The sequence below is a fragment of the Canis lupus genome, chromosome 11, assembly GCF_048164855.1.
Source record: "Canis lupus baileyi chromosome 11, mCanLup2.hap1, whole genome shotgun sequence".
Lineage (NCBI taxonomy): Eukaryota > Metazoa > Chordata > Mammalia > Carnivora > Canidae > Canis > Canis lupus.
Window position 1 is genome coordinate 44456913 of NC_132848.1, and position 23474 is coordinate 44480386.

At 43.0% G+C, this 23474-nt stretch overlaps 1 protein-coding gene and 1 long non-coding RNA gene across 3 annotated transcripts in view; one reads left to right on the forward strand and one right to left on the reverse strand.

The window, feature by feature from the left end:
* Positions 1-23474, forward strand: part of TBC1D8 (TBC1 domain family member 8) — a 112851-nt gene that overhangs the window by 18608 nt on the left and 70769 nt on the right. The gene's annotated exons all lie outside the window — the stretch shown is intronic.
* Positions 11032-23474, reverse strand: part of LOC140643088 (uncharacterized) — a 28517-nt gene continuing 16074 nt past the window's right edge. Inside the window, exons 2-3 of the long non-coding RNA XR_012039493.1 lie at positions 11885-11958; positions 11032-11166 (exon numbers count right to left, since the gene is read on the reverse strand). This is a non-coding gene — a long non-coding RNA (uncharacterized lncRNA). The remainder of the gene's footprint in view (positions 11167-11884; positions 11959-23474) is intronic.

A 23474-nucleotide genomic window follows, 5' to 3' on the forward strand; every position in this document is an offset into this window, starting at 1 on the left:
CGTGTCTTTGGGACTAGCCACATCTAGCAGGTGAATAGGGAGAGTCTTTCTGATCTGAGAGAGGAGAGGAAGCAAACAGGAGGATGAAAAAGTAGAAGGGGCGATGGATATCATTTTTGCTTGCTCAGACATAGTGAACTGTCTTCAGAGAATTAAACAAGAAGGCTCTTGCTGTGCCCACCTCAAGACTTGGTCATTGTCTGCAATTGACCTTGTCTGTCTTTATTATTTACAGTTGTCAGTGTTCATTTTCCCCAAGAAAGAACAGCTGGCTTATAATGCCTTTTTCTTCCAAACTTCTATTTTTTAAAAAATTATTGCTTATTACTCTATAATAATAATCCAGCACTTTTGCATATTGTACTTTTCATAGTGTTTTCATCTGCTTTATCTCAATCTGTACATGAAGATTTATGTAGGCCACTTGGTATCCTCATTTGGCAAACTGAGGTTGATATGGCCATCTGATTTGTCAAGTATTGATACCAGAGTGCGGGCACTTTTTCTTTCTATAAAACTGATAAGTCAGCAGCAGCACTCAACAAGTATTTATGGAAAGTCCATATGTGCACAGCAGAGTTGCTGTGGTAGACAATTCTTACCTTCAAGACATTATAACCTAATAGTGTCTAAAGGGGAAGAGGATGGATTTCAAGTTTGTTACCTGTAATTAATTAACTATTGTAATTAATGCCAGCAATTAAAATGTCTGATGGATGAAGGAAGAATTATAAACTCAAATGAGGGGGCACCTGGGTGGCTCAATTGGTTAGGTATTTGCTTTGGCTCAGGTCATGATCTTGGGGTCCTGGATCGAGCCCCCACATCGGGTTCCCTGCTCAGTGAGGAGCCTGCTTCTCCTTCTCCCTCCTCCATTCCTCCTGCTTGTGCTTGCTGGCTCTGTCAAATAAATGAATGAAATCTTTAAAAAACAAAACTCAAATGAGGTTTTGAGATGTTTCTGAATTTAACATACATGTTCTGGTTACTCTGCTTGACTCTGGTATTAGGGAAAGGTGATGGTTTTTATTTTATTAAAATAAAAGTTTTTTTAGGTGATCATTTTTAAACAATGCATTTAGATATCCCTAAAACTCTGGGCTCTATGTCATAGTGCTGCACCATAAAAGCTGCTGTACTTCATATCTGCAAGCTAGTTCACACTATTATTAGGTGTAAAAAGACAGGAAACATTGCCTGACATGATTTATTTCTGATCTTGAGGGCTTGTGGTTTTGGTTGCTTTTTTCAGAGGATTACTGGAAGTAAAGGCAGGACTTTTTTGAAACAAATAAGGATTTTTAAAATAAACGAAATTCTAATAGAATCTGCCTTGCTTTGTGGAAATAAGGCTTCTGCAAGGAAGCTTTTTTTTTTTTTTTTTTTAAATCTCTGTGTCTGTTTTCTCAAGTTTCTGACTTTGCAGGAGCTTCATAAATCTGTAAAAATGCTGTTATTCAGGTCTGGATACAGAAGACATGGACAATGGGACATTTTCTACAATTTTTTTAACTGCTCATTTTGTCCACCCTGGAGAGGGAGTGGCTGTGAATAGCAGGTTCAGGAATGTGGGAGTCTGTTTTCAGAATCTGAACCCTGGCCCTGGGCGCCCCGTGGGCTCCAGAGGTGCTGTGTTGCCGACTGCGCTTCTTGGCTTTTGGACAGAGGAGTGGCCGGAAGGCTGCTCGATTGTTTGGATAATGAATGCATCTGTCATGGGAGACCACTTGTTTTTTAAACAGGCATAAAAATATCATTTGCTCAGAGGAAATTAATTCACGCACAAATGTCATGAATGTATTCCTTGGTGATCAGTATTGTTTATCTCTGAGATAGTTTGTGTATTAAAGAGCTTGGTTTCCTTGACAAGGTGAGGGCTCTGAATCTCTGCTCACAAGCCCATGTAGGGGAGTACTCGTCCCGTCCTGGTGTGTAGGGAAGTCCTGCCATGTTTCCAAATGAAGAAGAATTTTGCCCACTTGGCCTTTCGTGACTCTCTGATTATAGGATTTTTTTTTTCCAGCTTCCTAAGTAATAATCTGCAAGTATTACTGGCAGCTGGTAGTCCTGGGCTGTGTACCAAAAAAAAAAAAGGACCACATCCTCAAATTCAGTCTTGCTTTTAGTGAATTCTCTTGGGGAATAACCCTTGCTCACCTTCTGTCAGCTGAGAGTTTACTTAGAACCCTTGCCAGATCTGTTCTTTCCCCTTCAGAATATATATTGAACTAACGTGAAGTTTTTCCTTAAATTTGAAGAGTTGTTTTTTTAGTGTGAATCTTATGGATTTGGGGAATAGAAATGTGGTAGTTTTTAAATCTTGGTTAGCCTGCAACCAACCCTCTTGGGATTCTATAGCAATTATTTTTAGGGAATTTGAAAGCATTTCTCATAGAGCCTTGGAATATTGAATGAACTTTTCTTGGACACACTAGCACTTATATGCTGCATTAATATAATGATGAAAGTATTTTCTTAAGTGTAAGTAGAGAAAGGAAAAAAGGGTTGAGTTATTCTTCTATTGTTGGAGATTATAGTGAATCCTCTCCTTCCTCTTTCTTGCTGGTTTTGGCAGCCTCTGACCATATATTTGTGAGTGCTGGGTAGATATAGGGCCCATGGCCGTGGGGGGAGAAATGTGTTCTCTTGGCTTGTGGAGAACTCTCTGAGCACCTCACTTAAATCTAAACAATTAGTTGTCTATTGGGGCAATGAATCCTTCTCTCTTTTATAAGGTAGACCTGCAGGACTGACAGTGTAACACCCACACAGGGAGGGTGAAGTGGTTAGGATGACAGCATTAAAACAACAAAACTCAAAAGCACAAATCTTTCAGAGATTGTGAAGGGACAAGTTGAGAATGAGGTGTATACTTTACTTGGCCTTCTGCCCTGATTTTGGAGCATGCTTGAGATGCTTCCTACACTTAGTGCGGTGGATCCCAGTGTGGTTCAGAGTCCTGCCTACTCTGAATCCTTCCAGGATGTCGCTCAGCACCTTAGCAACAGTTACCGCCGATCAGTGCTATGGCGTCATGCTGTACTTTGGCTCTCACACCATTTGCTGGCGTGCCTTTTGCACTTCTGTCAATCTCTGACTCTTGCTCTGTTTCATGTGTTCGCAAGGCCTTGACCTGTGTTCTTGTGAACATGGGTGCTGCCTTGACCTTCTGCTGTGCCTCTCACCTTTCATTTGCTGCAACTCACATACCCATGTTAACACTGCTGCTGGGTCTGATGTTTCATCCGACACACACTGCAGTGCAAGTCTCTATTCCTGGCTGTGGCAAAACACATTTTACACTTCAGCCACCACTTGGCACTACCACGAAAGGCTTGTAGCATGCTGACGTGAGCTGTGCACTGAGAAGAACACAGGTGGACCAATCTTCCAAATCCGGGGTTTCTGTTTTGTTTAAAAAAGTTATTTTAAAGCCTTTAACAGTTGGGCTGGCTCCTGACTAGTCTGAAAGTGCATCTTGGTTCTGTGTACAATTTTACATAATACTCAACAAGAGCTGGCTGTCCTTGGCATGTAGACTTAACAGTCAATATAGTATAAAAAAAAGATTATTTCTGGTTGTAATTTCATTCTTTAAATTAGAGAACAGAACATTAAAAACATTTTGTGGTGAGGCTTTCTCCCACAATCTTATTATAGAAAATTAGAAAAAATATAGGGGAAAAAAGAAAAAACACAAATCCTACAGGTAACTTTTCTGGATTGATTTTCTAGCTTTATCCATGAATTTTGTTTATATAATTGAGCTCCTATATATATGCAGTTTTGTATCTGCCCATGGCAGGGCTCCATGTGGGGCTTGATCTCACAATCCTGAGATCATGATTTGAGCTGAAATCAAGAGTTGGTTCTTAACTGACTAAGCCACTTAGGTACCCCAGCATAGGGAGTCTTTTTTTTTTTTTTTTTTCCAGCATAGAGAGTCTTGAACAGAGGTGGTGAGTGGGAAGAGCTTGTTGGAGTCCCTGGCACATGCTGTATGTGTGATGCATGTTAGCTGATGACAGGAGTAACAATATCCACAGCAAGGCGGGGGGTGGATATGAAGGTGGGGGGACTGAAATGACTTGTTTTCCCATAGGCGCAGCTGATAATAATGTTATAAAGGATAGACAGGGGTATTGCTTTGTATTTTGTCAGTAATGCTCTTTGGAATTGTTTTTCTCTGACTTGAGAGAGGCTCTCAAAAGAGCCCCTTGGTGACTTAAGATGCTTTACTGTATCCATCAGGACAGATGGAGGTTTGCTCTGCCATAGACTCTGTTAGGTGAGGCTGGTCAGTGTCATGTGACTTGTAAGTGCAGTATTTCTGGATTGCTGAATTTCAAAAAGGCTAAGAAGTTAAAAAAAAATTAAAACTCTTCAATGAATTGCTAGCATTTCCCTATAATAAAAGGGATCAGCAGAGTGTCTGGGTGCTAAAGTCAGTTGAGTGTCTGACTCTTGATTTTGGCTCAGGTTATGATCTCAGGATCCTGAGATGGAGCCCTGTGTTGGGGCTCTGCATTCAGTGCGGAGTCTGCTTGAGATTCTCTTTCCCTCTCTCTCTGAGCCCATCCCCCACCCTGCTCTGCTTGTGTGCACTCTCTTTCCCTAAAATAAATAAAATCTTTGTTTTTAAAAGATTCTATTTATTCATGAAAGACACATAGAGAGAGGCAGGGACATGGGTAGAGGGAGAAGCAGGCTCCCTGCAGGAAACCAGATGCAGGACTTGATCTCAGGACCCTGGGATCATGCCCTGAGCCAAAGGCAAGTGTTCAACTACTAAGCCACCCAGGTGCCCCTAAAATAAATAAAATCTTAAAAAAAATAATAGGTATCAGCTTCTGAGCTGTAAGGCATAATGGCCTCACTCAGAAGTTTTCCACACATGTAAGTGTGTGTGTGTGTGTGTGTTTGTGCGCGCGCGTGCGCACATGCCCCTCTGAATGCCTTCTTTCCAAAGACCATATGCCCTTAGCCCATACCCTGGTAGAGGGCAAGCTTGTGTTAGGTTCGTAACACAACCTTTTTTTTTTTCTTTCTTAAAGCCTTTACTTTGAGACACAATGGAAAAAGTGACAGGTACACATGGAGAAGACATGATCACAGTTAAAATTGAAGACAATCTAATCAGAAAGCTTTAATGCCTGTCAGCTAACGTTGAAGCTAAAGGTCTGAGTGTGACATGCTGCAGGGCTGGAAGGAATGGTATTCAGTATTCCTCTCCTTCTTCTTCACCCTCTCCTTCAACAGAATCCACACCGACCTCCTCATAATCCTTCTCCAGGGCAGCCATGTCCTTACGGCCTCAGAAAACTCTCCTTCCTCCATGCCCTCAGCCACATACCAGTGAACAAAGGCATGCTTGGCATACATCAGGCCAAACTTGTGGTCCAGGCGAGCCCAGGCATCAGCAATGGCTGTGATGTTCCTCAGCATGCACACAACTCGCTCTACTTTGGCCAGGTCTCCACTGGGTACTACAGTGGGAGGTTGGTAATTAATGCCCACTTTGAAGCCAGTGGGGCACCAGTCCACAAACTGGATGCTGCGCTTGGTCTTGATGGTGGCAATGGCAGCATTGACATCTTTGGGAACCACGTAGCCATGGTACAGCAGACAGCAAGCCACGTATTTACCATGGTGGGTAAGGCTCAGCTGTCCACTGTGTCCTTGGGTCTGTCTAGAGCTTTCCTGGGACTTTATTGCTTATCCAGTGTTTTTGCTGAGATTGGCATTTCTTGCAAGGGCCTTCTGTGCTTTTGCATTTAGTTATTTTACTAAGGAGACTGACAGGTGGTTTTCCCCTAAATGTGTATTGGTTTATTTTTTAAAAATTGAGATGTAATTGATATATAATATGGTAGAAGGTGTACAATGTGCTGATTTAATATGTTTATAAGTTGCAACATGATTACCACTGTAGTATTGGCTAACTTCTCTATCCTGGCACATAATTATTATTTCTTTTTCTGGTGGGAACACCCCAGATCTAGTCTCTTAGCAACTTTGAAGTTTATAATGCAGTATTGTTGACTATAATCACTATCTGTGCATAAGCTTTCCAGAAATTGTTTGTTAGTTGCACGTGTGTACCCTTAAACGTCTCCACAGTTTCTCCACCCTCCAGCCTGTGGTAACCACCAATTTACTCTGTTTTAATGGGTTCAGCTTCTTTTAGATTCTGTATGTAAGTGATATCATACAGTGTTTGTCTTTCTTTGTTAGGATAATGCCCTCAAGGCCCATCCATGTTGCAAATGGTAGGATTTCCTTATTTCTCTTGGCTTAATAATATTCCTCTGTGTGTGTGTGTGTGTGTGTGTGTGTGTGTGAATACAATAATAATTCCCTGTCTTTTATCCATTCATCTGTTGATGGACATTGAGGTTGTTTCCATGTCTTGGCTATTGTGGATTGGTTTATTCTTACCTTCACTTGCTGTTCTCTTTAGCAGCTTCATCAGATAATGAAGGCCCCTGCTTATTGTGCAAATAATAGGTCAGAAGTCGTGATTCAGGATCCTAGAGAACTCTCAGTAACCCCTACCCCAGGCCACACCACACACCTCTTGCATCTCTGGATTAGGATTTGAAATCTCTCCAGGTGATTCCAGTGCTCAGGTAGGGTTGAGAACCTATAGAATAACGCATGGCTAATCCTGAGATGTGTGGGACAGGTAGACAGATGCAGATCAGAGCCTAGGAAGGCCTGTTCTTGAGGGTGTGTGAGAGATGCTTTGTGTTGGGAGCAGTGGCTAAGAAGGGTCAGGGTGGCCCTCAGCAGGTGTGGGTTTTTGTGCTAGTCCCATCTGGCTTTCAGATGATAGAGCCTCCTGCCCCTCTGTCCCCTTCGTGCTGGCTATGGCAGGAGTCAGGGATGTTCCCTGAACATGAGGACAAGCCCCTGCTTGACAAAGGCACCAGGGAGGCCAGGGGCAGCCAGAAGTCCTTTGCCTACTTGGGTCATTTTGTGGAGAGAGACATCTTCATGTATGTCACCTTGTTTTATCTGGTCCTTAACATGACCAGTGTGGGGGAATTATTATCCTCATTGTACAGATAAGAAAACTAAGGCTTGAGTAGAATGAGTGATGTGTCAAAGACATGGTGGTTATCCTTTCAAGGACCCCCGACAGAAGAATTGTCTGGATGGAGGCCTGATGGAATGGGTAAAGAAGAAAGGGGGGTGGCAAGTGTGTTTCACTTTTCTGCAATTTTCAAGGTGAAAGTATTGAAACAAACCAGCAGCTCAAGGGCAAAATAGCAGGTCAAGAGCCTTCAGGAATCGGGAGAAAGATAAGATCCTAGGAAGGTGGTTCTCTGTTGGCCTGCCCAGCTGAATCACAGGGGAGCCTGTGAGAGTGCTGGTGCCCAGGCAGCATCCCAGACCAATTACACCAGACTCTGGGGGTGGGCCCAGACATCGATATTTTGGAAGCTCCCCAGACTACTCTGCATTGAAGCCAAAGATTGGAGGGAACACCTGTTTTTATCTATCTATCTATCTATCTATCTATCTATCTATCTATCTATCTATCTATCATCATCATCTATCTATCTATCTTATCTATCATCTATCTATCTATCTACCTATCAATCTGAGAGAGCATACAGGTGGGGGAAGGGGCCGAGGGAGAGGGTAGAGGGGGAGAAGAGAATCTCAAGCAGACTCCATGCTGAGTGTAGAGCCTGACGCAGGGCTTGATCTTATGACTCTGAGATCATGACCTGAGTCAAAACTAAAGTTGGATGCTTAACCAACTGAGCCACTCAGGTAGCAGTTTCAGAGATTTAAAAGGGGTCATTGATGCAAGCAGATCCAGGAAGAAAGGAGTCAGGAACATGAATGGAGGGCTTGGGTCTCTTCAGAGGCTGACTGGAAGGGAGCAACATGACAGATGGAGACGGGGCACATGGGGTGGAGAGGACATGTGGGCTTCTCAGTCCGTAGGGAGGTAAGCACCAGGTGACTGATATGAAGGAATCTGAGTAGAGTTGTTTGTGTCCTACTTTCCTTGCTTCCCTGTCCCTTCAGGCCCATTGGCTGGTGGGGTCTTCATGTGAGGGGTCCTGCAGGTTTCTGTGGAGTAGAAAGGATTTGAACGAGCAACTGGAAAATGCGTTGCCAGCAGCCCTCCACCTGTCTGCATGTGAGACCCCTTGAGGGCTCTTAGAAATGCCCAGGCCAGGCCCCAAGAAGGCTCATAGGACTCCAGTGTCTGTGCGGGGCCTGGGGGCCTGGCCATGTGCCAGCAGCAGTGAAAGCCCTCTACCCCCCCACATTGAAGTGGGCCTGTTCCTCACAGAGCGTGACTCTGTGACCAATGTGAACCATGGTAGCTGTAACTTTGGCTATTGTAGGAACTTCTTCGAATAAACGTTGTGTTCATGTTGATCACAAGGAAGTTATCAAGAGCTCACGCTCCACCAGCTTCCATGCAGGAGACTTTCTCCCCCACCTCCCCTTAGAGGGAAAATCTTTTTTTTTTTTCTTTTTCATTTTTAAAAATAAACTTTTATTGTTTCAGTATAAGCTATAGACAGAAAAGTGCAAAAATTATAAGGGTCAAACCAGATGAATAACCACAAAGCAAGCACATTTGAGTAACCACTGCCCAGATCAAGAGGTAGCATAGAAGTCCTTCTTTCAATCACTGCTCCTACTTGTGACTTATCCTATATCAGTTTTGCCAGTATTTAAATTTTATGTAAATGTAATCAATGACTTTTGTGGCTGGCTTCTTTATACTAATAGTGTTGTACTCGCCTTGGCAGCACATATACTAAAATTGGAATGAAATATTAATACAATGTTTGCAAAATTCATCCATGTTTTTCATGTGGCATTACTTCATTCGTTTTCATGGCAAGAGCAATTCTATACGTTCCACACTTTTGTTTTTGTAATTTGTTTATTTATTTATTTATGAAGACTTTATTTATTCATGAGAGACACAGAGAGAGAGAGAGAGAGAGAGGCAGAGACATAGGCAGAGGGAGAAGCAGGCTCCATGTAGGGAGCCTGACATGGAACTTGATCCCTGGTCTCCAGGATCAGGCCCTGGGCTGAAGGCGGCGCTAAACTGCTGAGCCACCCGGGCTGCCATGTAATATGTTTATTTTTGACCTCTGGGATGTTCCAGATTTGGACTGTTATCCATACTGCTGTTGTGAACATCCTGTGACTTTTTCGGTAATACATACATATGCATTTCTTTTGGGGATGTATCTAGGAATGAAATTGCTAGTTCATGAGACATTTATTTGTATGTTCAGCTGTAGAAATACAGCTTGAGTGTGCCACTTTTCCACTCCCTCTAGCAGTGTTTGAAAATTCTACTTACTTCATATTCTCTGTAACACTTGGTGTTCTGAGTCATTAAACTGTATTTAAATTTTAATTGTGAGGTATTCTATTTAAATTTTAACTATCTGGTGTATAGTTAGTGGTATTCCACTGTAGTTTTTATTTGCAGTTCCTAAATCACTAATATGTGTTTATTGGGTAATCCTTTGCAAACTGCCTATTTGTGTATTTTGTATATACTAATTTCATTGTATTATCTTTTTCTTACTGATCCATATTTGATACGAGTCCTTTCAGGGGAATTTTAAGGTGTTTACTCTTCTAAAGTCTTAATATTTTTCCATCTAAGCAAGTGATGTAGACTTTGAATGGGTGCCTCTTCCCTGAATTTGTCTTTTCCTGTACTTAGATTATTGACAAGCTAGGGCAATAGGTAAAATAAATAATGTTAACAGTTAGTACATAGAGCTTGGTTATGAAATCCACGTTGGGTACAGAAAGACTGTTGTATGTTGTACATTGGAAGCTCTCTCACTCTTCAAGTGCATGTACGTGGACCATAGGAAGTCTCCCTGAGTTGGGCAGTGCATTAGTTTCCTAGGGCTGTCGTAAGAAAGAACCACAAACTGGGTTGCTTAAAACAACAGAACAATAGTTCTGGAGTCTAGAAGTTCCAAATCAGGAAGTTAGTGGGCCAAGCTCCTTGATGACTGTAGGGGAATCCCTTCTTGCCTCTTCCTTGCTTCTGGTGATGGCTGGAAATCTATGAGATTCCTCGTGGCTGTGCAGCTCCAATCTCTGCCTTCAGCGTCCAATGGAATTCTCCCTGTGTGTCTGTCTTCACATGGCTGTCTTCTCATGTGGATACTACTCAGATTATCCCAGTATGACCTCATTATAATTAATTACATCTGCAAAGACCCTGTTTCCAGGTCAGGTCATATTGTGAGGAACTAAGGGTTAGGATTTCAGCATCTTTTTTTGGGAGGACACAACTCAGGCTATAACAGGTATTTGGTCCGGGTACTCTGCACATATTTCAACATCCATGCAGACCTCACTGGACATAGGAGGAAAAAGGGTGATGGAAGTGAGGATGCTTATCTAAGCCACACAGCTACTAAGGGACAAAGTCAGGATTTGAACTCAGGACTTTGTGACTCCTGAATATATGACTTCCCTAGTTTAGATCAACTGAGGATTGTTTGGGGCTTCCTGTTGGGACTCCTGCATGGAGTCTATGAGCCTTCTGGGCGTTCTCAGGGCATTGGGGACATTATTCAGCTCTAGACCAGTTGAGAACTAAAATATTACTTTGCTACCCATTTCACCTTTCTCAGTGAAATAAATATCATCCATTTGCCAGGAGGAAACACAGAAACATAAAGTCAGTTTGATTTGTTGATCTGGTGGGACTGAATGGGGATTTTTCTTACATTTATTTTTATTTCCACTGTTACTGCTCTCACAACTTAAAATCCTCTTAAATGATATAAAGAGAAGCCTTTTAGATCTTGGCTAACCAACACCCTGCTAAAAGTTGTTTGTCTCTTGGGATCCTCCTGTGTTCTCAGCCTTATGTGATAAGGACCTAACTTGGTTTCTGCTGGTGGCCAGCCTCTTCAGCACAAAAAGTGCACTGAACAGAAGAGCCAAGTCATGAGATGTTCCAGTTCCATCATTACTGTGGGGTGGATGTCTGCAGAATAAATGTCAGAGTGTTTTGCCAACAAGTGCTCTGCACTGGCTTGTTGCAGGAATCCAGAGTCTTGAAGGCTATAGCAGCTTTTCCCAAGTGAGGAAGGCTTTGAACTGTCAGATTTCAAGATCAGAATTCCCAGTAGAAAACTCCTGTAATAAAGAACCGTCCATGAGTCCAAGAAAGTAAATTGCAGCTGCTAAAGCTTCTCCATTTGATCTTATTAAAATTTACTTTTATTAGATTTTTTTCCCCTAAATACTTACTCCAAATTTGCATTTCCCTACTGGTTCTCAGCCCATGGACCTTGTAGATATGCATCTTGGGTTCAGAAAGAAACATTTTCTAAAGGGTTAGATGACCACCCTTCCCACAATGTGTGACGGCCGTAGAGACAGGGGCAAGCTGTCATTTAATTCTCTGTCCCTTTCTTCCCTGATTCTGCCTTGGACCCTACCATGACCCGTGCACATGGCTAAGGCTTTCTTAGGACCTGAAGATGACAACAGGTTCTATGAGATGGTGGCTTGTTACAGACTGGGTCTATAGTAGTGTCACCCAATGGGGAAGGCTGACTATAAGCCATAGGAGTAAATCTACTTCCTTATTTCCATGGGTTGGAGCACCTGTTCTTGGGGAGGTAGAATGTTCTCCTTCCTCTCTAGCTTGCCCTGTTGTCCTTTTTCTGCCATTCCTGAATTAATGGTTAAATTACCGTCTGTCTGATCTTCTAGAAGGGAGGGCTCAGCATTTCAGAGTACGTACTTAGTACAGGCTGGGACTTCTGTGTGCTTTCTTCTAACAGCAAAACAAAACAAAAAATAAAATCTACTTAATCTCTAAGATAAATTTAGTTACTGAAACACTTACCTCCTGCCTCGTCTAAGATAAGATTAGTGGAGTTCTGAAACAGAACCATGCAGTTGTTGATATGTTGCAGGTCTCTGAAAGAGAGTGGCAGATGGCAGACTGAGTAATCGGATTTCAAGATCAGAATCCTCAGTGAACAGAATCCAGCTGCTTGTAGCATATGAAAAATAATTTCTTCCAAGTAAACTCAAAGGACCATCTTCTTTGATTTCATTTTACTGAGAGGATTTATTAACCAAATATTTATTAAAGGCACACCAGGAGCCAGGTACTCCAGGTGCTGGGAACTGATAAAGGATCCCTGCCTTTCCCCTGGCAACCCCTTGTACATGCATTTAAAGTAAGAAACTTCGGTGGATTATCAACATTTAACATTTAGTAGTAGCAAGTTAGTTGTAATTTGATAGCTTAAAAGACTTGTTATCAAGGACAGAAATGTTGAAACCAAAGCCCGAAATACAGGCTTTGTTGCCAGGTGGTAAAGGGTATTGTAAATAATTGTGTCAAACCATAGTGTGCTAAGCTTAACCTCTTTTGGTATACCTGTATACTCGCAAGAGGAATGGAACCCACTGTGGCCTCACTGGCTGCAGTTTAGAAATGAGGACAGTGTTTTACTTCTGGGGAAGGATTAATCCAAACCACAGTGGCCTGGCACAGTGTAGGTGTTCACTGAAAATGTCTTAAAAATTGCACATGAGTTGCTGTATTGAAATGCATGTAGCTTGGTAAGCTGATGAAACAGGCAGACTCATCCTTTTTAAGACTTGTTTGCAGTTTTATAAGCTCCCAGGGGGCTCTTTCCATGCAAGGAGCTGGAACCAGCAAAGTACTGTCTTTCATTTTGAACTTGAGTCTGTGGAAATGTCTTGCTTCACTGACCCTTTTGACTTTCATATTGATTTCCATTTTGCAAAGGAAGTCCTATTGCCTTACCTTATTTATTTTTCTGTAATCCTCCAATGCCTCTAAGCTCCATTTCCTGCCTTTAAGTATGTACAGGGCCATTAAACAACAGTGTGGTTGGTGAGGTGGAGGTAAAATTGTAACTGTAACAGCATCGGGTGCTATCGGGGAGCAGGTTGCTTTTGATGAAATTTGACTGGTAAACCGGTTTGTGCACCACATAGGAGTCTTGTTGAACAAGTTTAACAACCCTTCTGTAACTGTTTCTGAGCATGAAGGGACAGTTCTTTGGACTTCATGCTCAGCCTTGTTTTTCCCTTCCAATCTTCAATATCCCTGATGTGGGCACGGAATAGTCTTTATCTGTGACTAGTTAGAAATGAGGCCATAAGGGCATATACCAAGGGTTATTGTCAGGTGGCAAGATATGAGATAAACATTCTTTGGGGTTTTATAGATTTCAAAATGTGTATTTGTTTTGTGATCAAGGAAAAAACCAGATTGCTTTAGAAGGGCAAATTGAGGCTAAACTGTATTATTTTAGGGAAGATTTTTTGAAAAGATATTCTTTTTTTTTAAAAAGATACTATTTATGTATTAGAGAGAGAGAGAGAAGAGAGAACGAGCAGGGGGAGAGGGAGAGGGAGAAGCAGGGTCCTTGCTGAGCAGAGAGCCCGATGTGGGGCTTGATCCTAGGGTCCTGGGATTGTGACCTGAGCAGAAGGCAGACGCTTAACCGACTGAGCCACCCAGGCATCCTTGGGAAAGGTATTCTTTATAACTGATTCTCTTAATGTGATTTTGGGAGTATAAGTAACACCTGTTGGTCTTGTTCAACATGGGATGTCAAAAGTGATAAATTATCATGTCTCAAACAGGACGTCTCCTGTTAACAGGGACCAAAGTGCACCAGGCTGTTTAAAGACTTGACCGAAGCAGATAGTTTCTCAACACAATTGATAGTTCAGAGATGTTTTGCCAAAGGACTTTGGTTCTTTTGAAGTAGCAGAAACTGGCAAGGGAGTATAGCTGATGCTGTTACATTTGATTGCACCAGGGTCAGTCTAACATAATTTTTTGCCTTTTTTTTCTAAGTCAAAACAAGCGGGATGATTCTAGTCTTCATTGGATAGGGGCTACTGGAATCTGAATGAGGAAGGTTCAGGATTAAAAATGAGTGGCAGTACCTTTAGAGACAAGGAAATCCTGCCATTTTCAACAAAGTGGATAAACCTCAAGGACATTATGCTAAATGAAAGAACCCAGTCACCAAAAGACAGATGCTACATGATACCACTTATGTGAGATGATGAATCTAAAAATAAAATAGACCCATAGAAGCAGAGAATGGAATGGTGGTTGCCAGGGGCTGGGGAAGTGGAGAATGGGGAGGAATTAGAGGGTACCAAGTTTCAGTTATGCAAGGTGAACATGTCCTAGAGATCCACTGTACAGTGTAATGCCTATAGTTAACAATTTTGTATACTTAAATATTTACTACAGGGTAGATCTTATGTTAAATGTTCTTATCATAGTGTTATATATTAATAAGAGAGTGGGAGGAAACTTTTGGAATTGATGGACATGTTTATGGCATTGATAGTGTTGATGGTTTCATGGGTGTATACTTATCTGCAAACTCATATTAATTATGTATACCTTTTTGTATGTCCAAAAGAAAGGGTGACAGATATCTGGAAAGAGCTGAACAGAATGAGAAGGACAGGTTAGCATGGGGCTAGAACCATCAGGATGATGAGCAGATAGTCCTGGAGCACTTGGGTCTGATAGCCTTTGGGAGAGGCCAACAAGGACACATCAGTGTTCAGGGAAGAGCTCCGGGCAACCCCGGATTGTGCTGGGCTTGGAAGCGTGGAGGTGGAGCAGATAGCCATCCCCATTCTTCCCAGATGCCCCTGGCGGCCAGCATTTCATTTGGAGATGGTATCATGTCTTAAAGTCAACCTCTTTGTTGATTCTTGGTTTTTTCTCTCACTGTGCCTCTTACCTTTCATTTTATAGCCTTGAGTCATTCCTGCACTGAAAGAATTTAATCTTAGTTGTTTTATGTAATCATCATACCAGAAGACCAGATAACTGGATAGTCAAGTGCCTAGAAATACTGGAAAATTTTCGAGATAGTGTTCATTATATCCACAGCAACATGTGTCTGTTAAAGCAGGGCTATCACTGTGTTTGGAATTGGCTGTCATGATGGTGTTTTGTGTAGGATTCTTATTGTCATGCACTTTGAGCATTACGTCACCCTGCTCGGAGGTTCACTATGACAGGATCCTTATGTTTGGTCTGAGCCAAAGCAGACGGCTTGGTCCCCATCCAAGGATTATTTATGGAGCCACTAGAATAACGTGTCAGGGTTCACCAGTGTGGACCTAGAGCACATTTATGTTCAAATGGATTTATGATTCATCACTTGGGGGAATGGAGTTAGGAAAAGTTTTTATATTTAATTTAGGAGCCCAATTGTGGACATTTGACCATTATCGTAGTTTTTTTTTTTTCTTTTACCATCAATCCATACTTTTTAAAATTGTGGTAAAATACATAGAACATTAGCTATCTGAACTGCTTTTTAAAAAAGATTTTATTTATTTATTTATTTATTTATTTATTTATTTATTTATTTATTTATTTGACAGGGAGAGAGAACGTGGGGAGGGGCAGAGAGAAGAGAGAATCATAAGCAGAGCTCCACATGGGGCTTGATCTCACCACTCGAGATCATGACCTGAGCCGCAATCAGCAGTTGGATGCTTAACTGACTGAGCCACCGGGTGCCCCTCAACTGTTTCTAAGCTTACAGTTCAGTGGTATTAAGTGTATAGTTCACATTGTTGCACAACCACCACTGTCTCCAGAGCTCTTTTCATCTTGGAAAACGGAAACTCTATTCCCAATGAAGCATTTTCACAACTTTTGAGTGAAGGCAAAAAGAGTTCTGTCTCCCTTAAGTCCAGGGTGAACAGGACAGTCTACATTGTAACTCCTCCTGGCTGATTAGAGGTAGCCCCCTTACTGGCTGTCATCTCTTGGTTCTTGAGAAGGCAAAGGGTCATTGTGTGGCTGTCCTTGTTCCCATGTATCTGGGAGGTGGGGGCCTGGGGGCTGCCCATCCTGTTCTCAAGAACCAGGGCCAGGATCCCTACCTTGCAGTGCCCTTGAAGCTCTCCTCCCTGGACTTTCACTTGCTCAGACTCATGTAGATTTGGCAGGCTCCTGTCACCATGATGGGCACGTGGCTGCTGTCTTATCCACTGAGTTATAAAGACAGAGCTCGTCAGGGGGCTGGCGCTAGAGCTTCCTGCATGATTCAGTTACCCTGTGGCTTTGCCCACCGATTGACTGCACTCTCAAAATAGCACCAGCATCTCTTAGGTTAGTGGAGATTTGTGGGAATCATAAGGAATACACAGTAAGAGGTATATTGAATTATGTAAAATGCTTTGTAAAAAAAACCAACAACTCTGGAATCTAATTATTTGGATTGTGAATTTGACTTTGAATAGTTAGAGCTCTTTTGTTGAGAATGCACATATTCCCAACATTTGCCTTCTCTTTTCAAAGATAGCAGAAAGGACTTCATGTGACCTTTTAGGTTACTTACTACTTTTCACAAATAAAAGTTTTTTCCTTTTTTCTGGTTCTTTGCTCCCCCTCCATGTCTCCAAGACAGTGATAGCAGCCAAACCAAACAGCCCTAACACGAAGACAGAGCTCTGGACCAAATTAGTTTCCCAACTGGATTATCGTGCTGAGCGCGGTGCACTGTGGGCATGCTGTCATGTCGATGGCTTGTGGATAATGATGAGAAGCTCTTTCTTTTAGATTTTATTTATTTATTCATGATAGGCACAGAGAGAGAGACAGAGAGAGAGAGGTAGAGACACAGAGGGAGAAGCAGGCTCCATGCGGGGAGCCTGACGCGGGACTTGATCCTGGGTCCTCAGGATCACTCCCTGGGCCAAAGGCAGGCGCTAAACCGCTGAGCCACCCAGGGATCCCATGAGAAGCTCTTTATTGGGGTAAAAGCTTTTTTTTTTTTTTTTTCCTGGGGCTGCTGAAGTCTATTCTAAGCCCAACACCATTAGGAAGACCTGTTTTCTTCAGTGCAGGGGAAAAAATAGACTGTTTTCTGTTTTTTAACTTTCCTGAAAATGCTTTCCATGGGGGCTGGGTGTTGCTGTGTTTTAAGTGGGTTTTACTTGGGGTACCTGGGTGCTCAGTGGTTGAGTGTCTGCCTTTAGCTCAGGCAGTGATCCGAGGGTCCTGGGACCGAGTCCTGCGTCAAGCTCCCCCTAGGGAGCCTGCTTCTCTCCCTGCCTATATGTCTCTGCCTCTCTTTGTCTCTCATGAATAAATAAATAAAAGTAAAAAAAAAATGGGTTTTACTACGCTAGGGTGCTCTTACTGGTAAGAGCAGAGCACTTTGTCACTGCTGCCTGTGGTTAAGTCCCAGGCTCAACACAGAGGTTATATAAACGAGGAGGCAGTGGGCAGGCTTCTCCAAGTGTCCCTGTTTGTCCCATGTCAGTAGCTGCCGTTTTGTCTTGAACTTGGTACCATCCATGTGCATGAAACCCAGCCAGAAAGAAAGAACAGCATTATCACTTAGAAGCAAATTATTCATAGGCCCCTTTTGGGCCCTAATTATAAAACTTGTCACTCGACATCTATCTCAGCCAGAGTTGTTATTCTAATAGCCTAAAAATAGGAGAGTTGCACTCCGTGAGCCGCCAGGAGGGTTTTCCTGTAGAGCCAGACGAGCCATATGGAGCTGCCGCAGATTCTAGGCAGGCCAGCGTGCTCCATGGGAGCTGCCCTGCACTTGGGGGGATTCGTTCATGGAGACAGAGCGAGGACTTCGCCAAGTGGGGCTTGGGAGAGCCGAGTCAATCTGAATGTAGGTAGAAGTGTAGGTTTGTGGATGATGGAGCATTTCTGAAAATAATCCTTACCCTGTCTTTAAATAGACCCAAGAGCAGGGGAAGAGGAGGCCTGCTTTGGAGCTACAGCTGGTGAGGCCAGTGGTCCCTACTGCTCAGAGCCTTGCCTACTTCATCCCTCCATCCAGAGTGGCCAAAGGATTAGTGAGAAAACAGACTCTAGATGTAAGGCTTCAGTATTTTGTCTTTAAAAAATTTTTTTAAATTTATTCATGAGAGACACAGAGAGAGAGGCAGAGACACAGGCAGAGGGAGAAGCAGGCTCCCTGCAGGGAACCCAATGTGGGACTCGATCCCAGGACTCTGGGATCACGACCTGAGTTGAAGGCAGCCACTCAACCACTGAGCCACCCGGTGCCCCAGTATTTTGTCTTGTTAATGAACCTGAGCCTGGCAAATAAATATTGCCTCAGAGACATCCATGTGAGTTATCTTCAGCTTCCTTATAAAAAGACAGGTAAGGGCAGCCTGCTTAGTGGTTTAGCGCCACCTTCGGCCCAGGGCATGATCCTGGAGACCTGGGATCGAGTCCCACATCGGGCTCCCTGGATGGAGCCTGCTTCTCCCTCTGCCTGTGTCTCTACCCCCCTCCTCTGTTTCTCATGAATAAATAAATAAAATATTTTTTTTTAAAATTTTTTTTAAATTTTTATTTATTTGTGATAGTCACAGAGAGAGAGAGAGAATGAGGCAGAGACACAGGCAGAGAGAGAAGCAGGCTCCATGCACCGGGAGCCCGACATGGGATTCGATCCCGGGTCTCCAGGATCGCGCCCTGGGCCAAAGGCAGGCGCCAAACCGCTGCGCCACCCAGGGATCCCAAATAAATAAAATCTTTACAAAAAAATAAAATAAAAAGACAGATAAGTAGGGCTACATACCCTGTTGTTAGGAGCTTTGTGTACACGTTTTGCCATATATTTACTTTATTGCTGCATATATATGTATATATTTTTCTCTTAGACCGACTTGACATTTGTGGACATCATACCCCATTTTCTCATGACTTTGAACAATTTTTTTGCCATGCAAATCTTTTTTTCCTTCACCACTCAGCAGAGATTTAAGGATGCTTTTTCCTTCCTGATTTTTTCATTTCTCATTTTGCTTTTCCTGCTGCGAACTCTCACCGACCTGCGTCTCACCTTGGCATCTTCTCTACCATCTTGGCTCTTTGTCTGCCATTTCTTTTGTGTTTGTGCTTTGGTTAGCTCTGCCCTGAGTGCTCTGGTTTATCCTGGATTCAGAGCTCCTCCGTTCCTGGAGTTCCTGAAAAGGGGCAGTCTGTATTTGTGCAGAAGTGGAGGGCCCTTGTCTGTAGTGGATGCTGAATGACCTGACTTCCCTTGTCACTTTTTATTTATTTTTTTTAAAGATTTTATTTATTTATGAGTGACACAGAGAGAGGCAGAGACACAGGCAGAGGGAGAAGCAGGCTCCATGCAGGGAGCCAGACGTGGGACTCCATCCCAGGTCTCCAGGATCATGACCCGGGCTGCAGGCGGCGCTAAACCGCTGCGCCACTGGGGCTGCCCCCCTTGTCACTTTTTTAAAAAAGAAACTCAACTTTATTTTTTTAAAACAGTTTTAGATTTACAGAAACATGGTGAAGGCCAGTATAGGGAGTTGTCTTAGACACTATACCCAATTTCTCTGACTATTGACATATTGGTATGGTGTATTTATTACAGTGAATGAACAGATATTGATGGATTATGGTGATGGGCAGACTATGACTTAAGCCTGTAAATATGTTACGTTCTGTGGCAAAAGGGAACTAAGTGTGCAGGTGGAATTAATTGGGTTGCTAACCAGCAGATCTGAATGTAGGGAGATGAGCTTGAATTAAGCAGGAGTGCTCAATGTGATCATAAGGGGTTTCAAAAGTGGAAGAGGAACTCACCCTGGTGTTGCTGGCTTTGAAGATGGGGGAAGAGGCTGGGACCCAAATAAAGTGAGTGGCCACTCAGGGCTGGGAAAGGCAAGCAAAGGGATTCTCATCTTGGGCCTCCAGAAAGGAATGTGCCTGTTGACACCTTGATTTTAGCTTAGTGGGGTCTGTATCAGACCTCCGACCTACAGAACTATGAGATAATAATTTGTTTTGTTTTAAGCTACTGTTTGTGGTTATTTGTTGGAGCAGCAGTAGAAAACGAATAGTTTGATATGATAGTTCGGTAAAGGCCATGTTTTATACAGGTTTTGCTGGCCTTTTTCTGCTCCGGGGGTCACCTCTCAGGACATTACTTCTTATGTGGTCATCTTGGCTGTGACAGTTTCTCAGACTTCCCTTGTTTTTAATGAATTTGGTGATTCTGATAGGACTGGTCGGGCATCTTGTCTGTGTCACACATGAGGCTCATTCTCTCATATTTGCTTTGTCTCTCCAGACTGTGTTTTCTTGCTTCTCAGCATTCTTTGTAATTGTTTCTGAAAGCCCGACGTGATGTATGGAGTACTAAGAACTGAAGAAATAGTTCTTAGTTCTATGTGACTCTGACCAGGACTTGGGCTGTATTTGTGTGCTGTAGCTACAGGTGCCTGAGGTTCTCAGATTCCTCAGGTGTCCTTGCTTTGGTCTGTCTTTGGGCTGCTTTAACAACGAATTCCAGGATACCTGGCTAGCTCAGTCTATAGAGCATGGCCTTTTTTTTTTTTTTTAATTCTTTTTTTTTTTTTTTAAGATTTTATTTATTTATTTGAGAGAGAGAGAGAGAGAGTGAGAGAGAGAGAGAGAGAGCACAGGCAGGAGGAGCTTGAGGGTGTATACCATCTCATGACCCAGAGATTATGACCTGAGCTGAAACCAAGGGTTGGACGCTTAACCAACTGAGCCACCCAGGTGCTCCAGAGCATAGGACTCTTAGTCTCAGAGTTGTGAGTTCAAGCCTTATGTTGGGTGTAGAGATTTCTTAAACACTGAGAAACGCCCAAACCCTGAACTCTTCACGTGGAATCGAAGTCTTCCAGCTCTTCAGCTGTCGATGTGGTGATAAAGAATGGGGAGAAGCACCCTGTAAATCTTATCAGAGAAATCTCAGTCTGTGTCCCTGGGTTGTACTCTTTAGTAGTGTTTCTTGGATGCCTCTCTCTTCCTCTCACCCCCTCCTTAGGTGAGACTGGAAGACTGGAGTGGGTTGAAGTCAGAAATGGCCTTCCCCTAGCTAGGATAAAATTCTGGAAAAGTCTTTCCCCTGGAGAGCGGGCGTGTGTTATGGAGGATGCTCTGAGCACCCTGCACTGTGATGACTTCCCTTCCCCTAGGCAAGCATGTGGGGATTTTTCCTGGCTTTTCATAGCAAGAACCTGGTGGTAAAAACCATACGGGTTTGGGGCCCCCTAAGACTATGGCCACCAGGAGTTTCTTACTCTCCTGTTAGTTTGCACTCAGCCTCCAGCAACTTGTCAAAACCACCATTTAAGTGTTCCTACTGGTGTAATGGCCCCGGTGCCTTCTGTGTCAAGCAAGCAGATCTTGGCTGTGACTTTGAATTGTCTCTTCTCTCCAGATTTTTGGGTTGTGATTTGACCTGTGACCTTAGTTCTTTGATGGGTCCCAGAAAAGCCCCTGGTTTTCAGTTTGTTCAGCTTCTTGTTGTCAGGATGGGAGTGAGAACTCCAAATTCTTTACATGGTAGAGCTGAAACTAGAAGTCGTTGTCTGCCCCCCATTCCCTTCATTGCTCCCTCCCCACCTTCCCAGCAGCTGAAGTTTGGTACCAGGTTGGTTGTGTTGGTATAAGACACCCGGACCATTGCAAAAGCCTCCTGAGTTGAAGAGGGAAAAAAAAAAAATCACTCTTTCTGATAAAAACGACTGCTTTCTGTGTTGTGGTGATGCTGTTATTTCCTACCCTTCTCACTTCCTTCTTTTTGTTGCTCAGGTTTTTCTTATTAGCAAACTAGATACGGATTCTACAACAGATCACTTAAATTGGGAAGTGCTAAGTCTACATGAAGAACAGGTGGGGTTTTTAGCACCTTTCTAGGGTCCATCCACTTCCCTATCACTCCCTCCCTCCAAGCTTTGACAGTCAGGCATGTTTATCAATCTTATACAAATGCATCTTTAACTTTACCCTACCCCCCCACACCGACCCGTGCTTTTTTTTTTTTTTTTTAATTTTTATTTATTTATGATAGGCACACAGTGAGAGAGAGAGAGGCAGAGACACAGGCAGAGGGAGAAACAGGCTCCATGCACCGGAAGCCCGACGTGGGATTCGATCCCGGGTCTCCAGGATCGCGCCCTGGGCCAAAGGCAGGCGCTAAACCGCTGCACCACCCAAGGATCCCCCCGACCCGTGCTTTTAATCACAGAGCTCCCCTAAGCAGCTGTGTAGGTTCTGTGTTAAAGTAGCAGCCCCTTAATCTGACAGCTTTCAGCCCCCCTCAATTATCTGTAAGTCAGGTGCAAACCAGTAAGGGGGTAAAAATTCTGAGCAGCCTAAGGAATAATTGCTATAAAAAGTCACACACTCTCCTTCTTCCCCTCAAGCCATTAATTGGGACAGATCAAGGTGATTATACGGGTGGGGTGGATGGGCAGTTGGAGCCTGAATAGGGTGAAGAGGGCATCTGTCAGAAAGGGGACAGTGGTAGCAACAGGAGGACTGATTAGATATGTAAATACATTAAGAATAATGGAAACCAGGTTCCTTGGTGTTGAAGAGAGTTGGAAATGTGGAAAGAAATGGGAATGAACAATGTGGTAGTGGATTGCAATTGGAGGTACTGATGTGAGCTCAGTTTTTATGTATAAAATCAATATAAAAATAATGTTAATGTGTACTTATGTATTTACATACATACATACATACATATATATACCCATGCACCTATGCATATACGCACATGTACGTATAGTACCAAATTCTGACCACTGAAAGGTTCTGGGAGCAAGCACCCTCATAGCAGTAAGTATACCTGGCTCCCAGATTTTGGCTTTTATTATTATTATTTTTTAAGATTTTATCCATTTATTCATGAGAGACACAGAGAGAGAGGCAGAGACACAGGCAGAGGGAGAATCAGGCTTCCTGCCAGGAGCCTGATGCGGAACTTGATCCCAGGACTCCAGGATCACGCCCTGAGCCAAAGGCAGACACTCAACCACTGACTCACCCAAGCATCCTAGATCTTGGCTTTTCATATCATTCTTCACTAAATGAACCAGGGCTTCTTGGAGAAATTGCTGATTCCAGGGCTAAAGCAGGAAAAATACAGGATGAACTGGGATTATTTGATCATGCCAGAAAGTAGAAAGAATAATGAGGACATGTCCAAAGGACACAGAAGCCAGCTTGAAGGGGCTCTCACTGGCTACTCATTGTCAGAGACAATGTGAACATCAAAATACCTGTAATGCCAGAGTGGATAAAGCAGGAGAACATGAAACCATACTGATAGAAATAAAAAAGTTGAAAATTTAATGAGGAATGTAGTTTCAAAGTACTTCACAGCATACTTGTTAATTATGAAGGGAAAAAGGAGTAACTTTACAGTGTGGAAGCTTGGCAAACACTTTTACCAGTAATGGGACAATATGAAATCGTCTGCCACCTGCTGTGTGGGTGGGTGTGCTTCTGTGTTTGCTGTGGATTCATGCTGATATTCATGACAACAGAATGATAAACCTTTACTTTGTATGCTTTTATGGCCTGTGAAGGACTCCAGTATATTACTTGCTGCTCACAGTCCCCTTCTGGAGTAGGCAGGGGT